Source organism: Carettochelys insculpta, chromosome 3, assembly GCF_033958435.1.
Source record: "Carettochelys insculpta isolate YL-2023 chromosome 3, ASM3395843v1, whole genome shotgun sequence".
In the NCBI taxonomy this organism is placed as follows: Eukaryota; Metazoa; Chordata; order Testudines; family Carettochelyidae; genus Carettochelys; species Carettochelys insculpta.
This window is the reverse complement of record NC_134139.1, coordinates 29077835-29086865: the sequence shown is the minus strand read 5'-3', so window position 1 is coordinate 29086865 and position 9031 is coordinate 29077835. Positions and strand designations below refer to the sequence as shown.

The window sequence follows — 9031 nt, the reverse complement described above, 5'->3', positions numbered from 1 at the left end:
GGCCAGAGCCAGCTGACTACCTGGGGTGCTGGGTTTGAGGCAAGGTTGGGCTCAGGATTCTGTTTTTGTGGTTAGGGCCAACAGTTAAAATTAGAATATCTGAAGTAAAATGTTTCAATCTTCATATGTGGATTTAGTTTTCAGTAACCTCCCAGAATATTGTGCAGCTTTGTAGAATCTCGTGGAACCTTCCAGACCTTCTGAGAACTACATTTTCCCTGAATCTCCTAGAGTGTTGTAAGCCATGCCCTCATGGGAGTAGATGATGCAGTATATTGTTATTGAGTGAATGAGATATAAAAACAAGAGTCTACCCATGGTACTGTGAACCTTATTTGATTGTGTAATTGTAGAAGTGCTTTAAGATTTGAATAGTGTAAATAGTGATTAATAAAGGACATATTTAAAAAGATATCAGAAATGTCTATCAAACCCCATCTGAGCAACAATTTGAAATAAATTCAGGTACTTCTTTTCCAGTATTTAACACACAGGGCTTGTCTACACTTGCCCCAAAATTCTAAAGGGGCATGTTAATCAGGGCAATGGGAGATTAATAATGAAGTGCTGCAATGAATACACAGCACTTCATCAGGCTAATTTTCCCCCACAGCAACTTCAAAGTATCAGATTTCAAAGTGCTGGCATATGTGTAGCTATGGGCACTTCAAAGTGCCCGTGCTACTTTGAAGTGCCTTTACTCCCAAAATTTTGATGATTAAAGGCACTTTGAAGTAGTACAGGCACTTTGAAGTGCCCGTGGCTACACACATGCCAACACTTCAAAGGTTGACATTTTGAAGTTGCCACGGGGGGGAGAATTAGCCTAATGAAGTGCTGCATATTCATTGCAGCACTGAATTAGTAATCTCCTGTCACCCTGATTAACATGCCCCCTTCGAAGTTGAGGGCAAGTGTAGACCCAGCCATAGTGTTCACTGAATTTCTAGGACTGTAGAACATATACATTTGCTCGCCATAATACTGTCTCTCCGCCCCCGCCACACACCCCAGAAAATAAAAGATCCCCTAATAAAGCCTTCAGAAGTTCAGTATAGGAAGTGAAAATTACTTTGCAATCTAGTTTTCAAACAAGGGGCAAATTTGATGTGATAATAAATCTGAACAGAACAATATGACCAGGGTTTAGGCTGCAATGGTTGTCCATAATCAGAAGACAAGCAGAGCATAAACAATCTAAGTTCTATTAATAAGGAATTCGTATATTTATGTGAACACGAGAAAGGAAAATATGAGGAAAGTGACAAAAAGTCATCCAGTTTTCTTGGTGGCATAAAAGAGTGTGAAGATAATGAAGATTATAATCCGCATGAAAGAAGAGGAATGGAAAAGAAAAATAAAAGTTTGCATGAAAAAGAGAGAAACAATAAACAGCCTCAAATGATGACAGAAACAGCAATGAGAAAAATTGCGCACCATGAATCAATACTTCTGATCCTGCCTTACAGTCAGCAATCTAAACTTTGCTAGTATTGATTATACCATTTTGAACAGGTTGGGCAAAATCAAGTATATGATGTTTCCAGTAATGAGCAGAAGCTTCATTTCTCAAAGTAACAATACAAAAAAGTGTTTGAAAATGATGAGTAACTGAAATGGCATTGACCAGATATTTCAAAATCAACTGAGAAGATGTTCTGTCCGTGTTCAAAATATTTGACAGCAATGTCAAATCACTGCTTATGGTTTCAGGGCACAATTACTGGTATGACTTCCCTGATGCTCTGAAGCAATGTGAATAGTCACCCAGCTATTTTATGGTCTACTCCAAATGATTAGATAGTCACAGAGAGGTAGCCATGTTAGTCTTTGTCTTCACAAAACATAAAAGCAGTCCTGTAGCTCTTTAAAGACCAACAAAATCTGAAGAAGTGGATCTGTCCCACAAAAATTCATCACCTAATAAATTACTTTGTTAGTCTTTAAAGTGCTACAGGACTGCTATTTTATTTTCCAAATGGATGGAGTTCAACTCCAGGCTCATGATAAACAAGTGCATAGACACAGGCAGTACATTATTAATTTAGCAGCCTCGGACTGGAGGAGTGAGCTTGAGTATCTGATCTCAATTATCATCTTCCTTGCAAAGTACATTTTGGCTTTTCAAGGCTTGTTTGATAAGTTGCCCACTGAATCTAATGGGAATTTTCTCAGTTTGATAGAACTCTTTGGGAAAAAAAATGAGGATGTCATGCATGAGCACTGATGTGTAACTCATAAAGAAGATATGGATTATTACTGAAAAGTACCACGCCATACAAATGGACTGCATTCCAAACACCGGTCACAGTAAAAAGATGGAATTTTAAAAGTAAGATTTATTGGTGAAAAGGATCCAATGGTAAAGTCTGTGGATGAATTTACCAGAAAAGGCCTCTCGGAACTGTTTATACACATTTTAAATGTGAATAAAACAATGTTTCATGACTGTCATGGCCAAAATTCTGACAGAAGTGTCAACATGAAGGAAAGCAAGAGTGGCATCTAAGCAAGGATCCTTTCACTGAATCCAAAAGGTTGCTCCATGCCTTGTGGATGCAAACCCATCTCTTTAGCTGTGTCAGATGCAGTTTGATCATCTTTAAATTTAATATCTCTTTTCAGAGTACTGTGAAACATATATATTTTGTTTTCAGCATCAGCTACTAGATGGACAATATTACAAATCAGATTGTGAAGCCACTAAATGACATCTTGAAGAGCAACATGGAGAAGACCTATGAGGTACTGAATGACTCAGGTTTATAGTACCCTGAAGGATCTGGTGTGGCTCAAATTTAAGACTGCTGACAGCACCCAAGAACACAACCCCCAAAGAGGACCAAAACACCAAACAAATTTGTTTTATATAAAAAAGTAAGTTTTCCCTCTTTCTTGATGACAGGTAAATTGCATAGTGATTGCTACCTCGACCCACAGGTAATAATAATTAATACTGGACTTCACAATTAAAAAGAAGGGTTTTATTAAGTACAAAAAATAGAATTTAAGTGATTGAAAATGAAAACAGATAGATTAAGGTGAGTAACTAAATCAAAATAAACAAAATATACCTAATCTTAACAAATTAAGAAAATTGCTCCATTCATATTCTTATCCTAACAGTTATTATAATAATCCCTTTCACAAGGCAGACATTTTCCTAGCTTGGGCCCAATTCTTCCCCATTTCAGTCTTCAGTGTTTCCAGCTAGCACCTTGGATGGTAAGTGGTTGTCTTCTGATTTATGGCCACTCACTTCATGTTTTTTCACCTTATCCCTTATCAGTATATCCCTTTTGCTGAAGGTGGGAATTATTTGTGCTCAGATCTTTTTTTTTTTTTTTCTTACCTTGAGTGGAAAAGTGCCAGCTCCAAAATGGGTTCCAGCATCAGGTGGCATGGTCACATCTGTTTATGGGATCAGCCATAGTTTGGGCTTACAGGGAAAATAAAACCATTCACAGATCATTGATATGATCACACAGTCATCAAGTTCCTAAATTATCCCTAATGTATTTAACTAGAATACCTGCATGAATAAAACAGACTCCCTCTTAACATTTCTAATTTCACATATAAGAAATAAACACGCACACAAATAGGATACATAGATTCAGTGGATTACAGATTTTAAAATGATATGTCATGTGATCTACTTCTCATAAAGCATCTTTGAGTTATGCATGTTCATAATACAATTTAATAAAGCCTGGGGAGCATGACAATACCATGGTGACCGATAGCTTGGATATCATCCTTTAAGTTAAGCATTCACAGCTATTGGTTTCTTTCATAACTGATTTTGTGGGTCCAATGAATATTGCAAAATAATATTTAATTAGCTTTATGTTTACATGCAAGAAATAGGCAAAGAGAATATCCATCAAAATGAAGAGTGTTTAGAATGAAGAGCAAAGTCAAATGAGCATACTGTCTTTCAAAAGAGTTCTTTTGGACAGAGCCTATATTAACTACACTGTTCAAAATTAATAAACTCATTAATAGAGTAACATTACTGGAAAGGAAATTGATCATTAGAGACACTAGCACACAATTTTAATAACTGCACTTTTATGTATTATTTGATGATTTGGTGACCTTATGAAATGTTGCCACAGCTGCTTTGTATTTTTTTTAAAGAGACAACATGGTCACCCTACTAATAGTCATATTAATTCTCATAAAATCTGTATGACAGGTGCCTGTACCTATATCCTCTTTCTGTGGAGCAGCAAGGTCACCCATACTAGACATCCTGCTCCTCAAATGTCACTTTCCTCTCCCCTTCGAGCAGGTATTTCTAGGATGACCCCTTCCCAGTCTACACTATGATATCCCGAGCAAAAGACAGGCTCCCTAAGTAGTCTTCTTCTGCCTTCTCTTTAGAGGCATTGAACAACAGTGTAATTACCACAATTCATCCACTCTGCAGTTCATCAGCTCTTTTGTAGCAAGCAGTTTGTTTGTATTAACATAAAAGCAATACAGAGATTACCTGGTAAAAACAATAAAGCTACCTACACACGATAATAAGCTCACCAAAAATTTACCCATCTTCATGAGGAACTCTGAGAGGTGAGCAATCCAGTAGTCCCTACTTAGGGATTTTCCTTTGGTTTCTAGTATGTAACACTCTGCTCAAAAAATAGCTCCCACGAATCTGTGAATGAGCCATTTATCCAGTCTGGAGACTCTGAAGAGAGTATGACTAGATAATCTGCCAGTCAATTGGTCCTCTCTGTGGGGTGACAATTCAAATGGCTGAATTCTTGCCTAACTGAAGGGGTTACATTAGCATATCCCTCCCTCCTAGAGATTTCCTGGGAAACCCACTTCATTTTAAAATTTCACATTGTTTTCATGAAGTCCTGTGAAGTTCCTAATATTTCCCAAAGATTACACTGGTCACATAGAAGTTGCATCTAATTACACATTAACACACAAGCAAATGCACTTTTACTGCAATGTACCTCCCAAAAGTATAAAAATTAATTCAATAACTCATCCAGAAGATTTGTCCTATTTGTCACAATCAGTTATATAAACTGCAACTGTCAATTTCCCCCAGGCATTTGGGGATGCCTTGTCTTATCTCTGTATAATTCATAAATAGTACAAGGAAAGAGTAGTCCACCTTAATGCTCCATATCCATTTTGCAATGGTTTCAGCCTTTTAAAAATAGTCTCTGTTGAGAAATATGTAAGAAGAATTGTGTTGCTAACCTACAGCCACCGTGTTCTTTTATTTGAGAGTCTATTTAATTTCCCAACTTTATATGTTCCTTTGTCAGTAACTTCAAGGATTTTTGAAAAATCAATACAGCCCAGAAAATTCCTTATAAAAAGAGACATGACACCATGACAGGAATTTCAAAGCTATTGAGGCTTAAAAAGACAACTTGAGCAATAATTGAGTCTATAGCTTACTGACTGTCTGTCACTGGCTGTAGTTTTGAAAGGCATACATTATACAAAGAAAACAGAGCAATTTTATTATTCAACTGAGAGGCTATACTGATTTTTTATTTTGCTTAAGTTTTTCATGATTTAAATTATAAACTGGAAAGTTTCAAGAAAGAAACATTATTTTTACAAAATAAGTTAAAGGGTAAAATGCTTTTAAGTTATATACACTGTGCTATACATTTCTGCATTTTGGGTATGGGTACCCAAAAACTTAATTTTTGTATTCACAAACCATATTTCTACATGCAAAATGCCCAATTTGATTTCAAAAATCAGAGACTTGTGTTGCAAAAAAAAAAAAACAACCCAAAAAGCAGAACAAAAAAATTAAGATATTGAAATATTTTTCCTGAAAATGTTCTTTATTTTCGCAAAAGAAATGAAATTGAGTCAATTAGGTCTGATGGTCTGACACTTAGAAAACCTAGAATCCCTTGTAATCTACTTGTGAGGTCCTCAACAAGCAGCAGCTAAGAGAAAAAGAACAATTCAAATTAAACGATTTTCAAATTTCATATTACAGAGTGTTAAATGGAATAGTGTAGTTAGTAGAGCTAATGGGGATTTTTTTTTCCCTATGAAACTTCGTGACTATTTTATTTTCTGTTTCTTTAGAAATATCAGGTTAATGATTTCAAGAAAACCTGACATGTTTTGATGAAATAAAAATCTCTTCTATGTCAGTAGTTCTTGAATCTAGTGTACATAGATTTTTCTTCTCTTCTGCATGAAAGATCATACCTTCCTGGCATCCTGGAGTCATAGATTACTTAATCTTCTCCACAGTGACATATTTATGCACTGAGTACTTTTATGGCATTGTACTGACCAGCCAGTAATAGGCTTTTTTTGAAAAAGGACCTGCTGTAAAAAGGGAAATCAGAGAAAGCCCTCTTAAAAACAGCATGCCTCATGGATGCAAACTCAGAAAACAGTTTATATGCTTCAACCCCAGATTTATATGCCTAAATCCTAGGTAAATCCACAAATCCCTGCTCAGCTACCATCAAACCATGTGGACACTTCAACTCACATGGGACATATATTTCTGCTATAAAGGTTACTCAGGAGCCTAGATTTTTGTCTCTGGCATGTGTAGTGCTGCCTCACTCTATGCCTGTTGCATGCATAAACCCCAGTATTATCCTTTGACATGGTAGACATAGAAGTTTCTCTGTTTATTGTGCTTGTTGGGCCCCCTCAGTTATACATTCTCAGATGGCACCTAACAAAACAGTCAGGAAAACAGCTCCATCCTTTAGGCCAGTCATTTGGGCACTTGCCCACAATGGCTGTGTCTACACTACAGTGATCTTTCAAAAGAAGTTCTTCCAGAAGATATCTTCTGAAAGAAACTTCTTTCAAAAGAGCTCATTCACACACAAAAAGGCAGATCAAAATATCGATCCACTCTTTCTATAGAAAGCATCCTCACAGCCCTAGCTCTTTTGAAAGAATGGGCCAGGGATTGAAAAATCAGGTGCCATGAGAACTGCTCTTTCAAAAAATAAAAGGGCCTGCAGAGCATCTACACACATTTTCTTTGGAAAGAAGCTTTTGAAAGATGTGCCGCATTCTTTCAATTTAATTTTGAAATACCGCTTTTATGTGTAGATGCTCCACTGGATATTTCGAAAAAGCCCCTTCTTTCGACAATATTTCAAAAGTACTTGCTAGCATGGACACGACCAATGTGAGAAATCCTAGTTCAAGTCCTCATTTTGCCTGAGGAGTTGAAGGAATTTGAATAGGGTTTCCTGCCTCTTTATTACAATGCCCTCCCCATGAGGTATTCTGTTATACATCTTACCCAGTCTCTCTTGCTGAAGCCATTCCACTTTGAATTAAACAATTAAGTCTTAATTGGGTCTGAGACAAAGGCCCAATTTTCTAAAATGTGTTGTTTAGATATATTTCTTTCCAACTTGTTTATTGTATCTGGATCACTATTTGAACTACCTAGAAGAATGAATTATATTTGATATGATAACATTTAGCTGATGGAGCCATAAATGATTCAAAACAGAGTGTATTAACAGTCTTGTTATACATGTATACAACTGAAACCAATGAATTTCAAAGACCCAACTGCTTCTATTTATGATATTTCCCTTGATCTTCATCGGAGAATACCAAAATACCTCATAAATATGTATCAAGTACAGCTCTTTAACTTCCACAATGTGCAGCAACATTATGGAAAAAATACTTTAGGACAAAACCTGTTAGTTCTACAGCTACGTGATATGTGGTTCAAACCCCTTGGGGACCAATACAACACCACAGCAGGAAAGAGAACAGGATGTGAGGAACATAAATGTAGAAAATAATGCATAAGTCTAGGTTGGAAGTAGGGTAATGATATCACTGCAATAATTACTGTGGCGTGCCTCCACTGCATCTTTGTGACCTGTCAGAGGAGTTTGTTACTGAAGCTGTGAACTACTGACCTGAGTACTGTTTGAACACCAAATGAAAATCACAAACAGAGCCTACAGTCTCTTTTAGAATACAGTATCAAAGTTCTAAATCTTACTGCCTAAGTGATCTTTATAATAGTTTAATTAAATCCATATTTCAGCATCTTGCTAAGCTCATAAACACTCCCCATCCCTTGTTTATAGATTTCTTTCCAGTTTGGCTTAAATACATCAGCTCCACTGTCAGGGTGAAGAACCACCCAGGAGGTATTTGCAATATGCATCTCCTTCCAGACAAGTCCACTAGAGTTCCCCTGTTCACCCGTGATCCACAGAGTTGATGGATGATCAGTCTTTTGCCCATGTGATAACAGAAATGTGCAGAGATCCAGACTGAAGCACTATCAATAACATGGTCTTTAGGAAAATGACTCATTCTCCAGCCCGCATAGTTCAAATATTCACGGGATTTGAGACAACAAGCAGCTTGCAGCCAAGTAGTCATTTGGACGATACGAAAAGGATACATTTGAAGATGTTGCACTGGCCCAAGTTAAGGACTTTGACTCTCTCCTCCTTCTGGAAGCACTAGCAGTAGTGATGATAAGCTCAGCATGTACCACTGCTTTGACAGAGATAGTCTTTGGTATTCTGAAAAAGAGACTACCCTGCTGGACGTCCAGTATCTCTCCTTTCAGCTTGTCTTCCAAGATATCAACAAAAGCAAAATCAGCCAAATCTGTCTTCAGGATCAAAACTGTACAAACTATACTCACTATAACATTCCTCAACATGGGCATCATCCTGCGCCTTTCTGTGAACATATTGAATCAAATGTTTCCTGAAAGCATTTGAAATCAAATGCTTGCAGAGCTGGTCAATCTAGAAAAGCCTCTGTCTATAGCTAATCCTGAAGACAGTATCCCTCCACCTCTGTCACAGTACAGCCATCCTAAGTGATCTGGAAACTAGTGGTGGGCCATCTGCCTTCTTCACCCTTTAACCCAAGATGAGGTATATATCTATACCAGTTAAGCAACTGATCTGTACATTACAGTGTCCCAGACTACATGTCGTTAATAGAACAATTCTGATTGTCACAAGACGATTGGCTTCCTTTTGCTTATGAGAATGGGCTATGC

The 9031-nt window shown here is 37.1% G+C and overlaps 1 pseudogene; it reads right to left on the bottom strand.

The window, feature by feature from the left end:
* Positions 1-8029: 8029 nt before the first annotated feature.
* On the bottom strand, positions 8030-8692 carry LOC142010132 (L-lactate dehydrogenase A chain-like; annotated as a pseudogene).
* Positions 8693-9031: the final 339 nt, after the last annotated feature.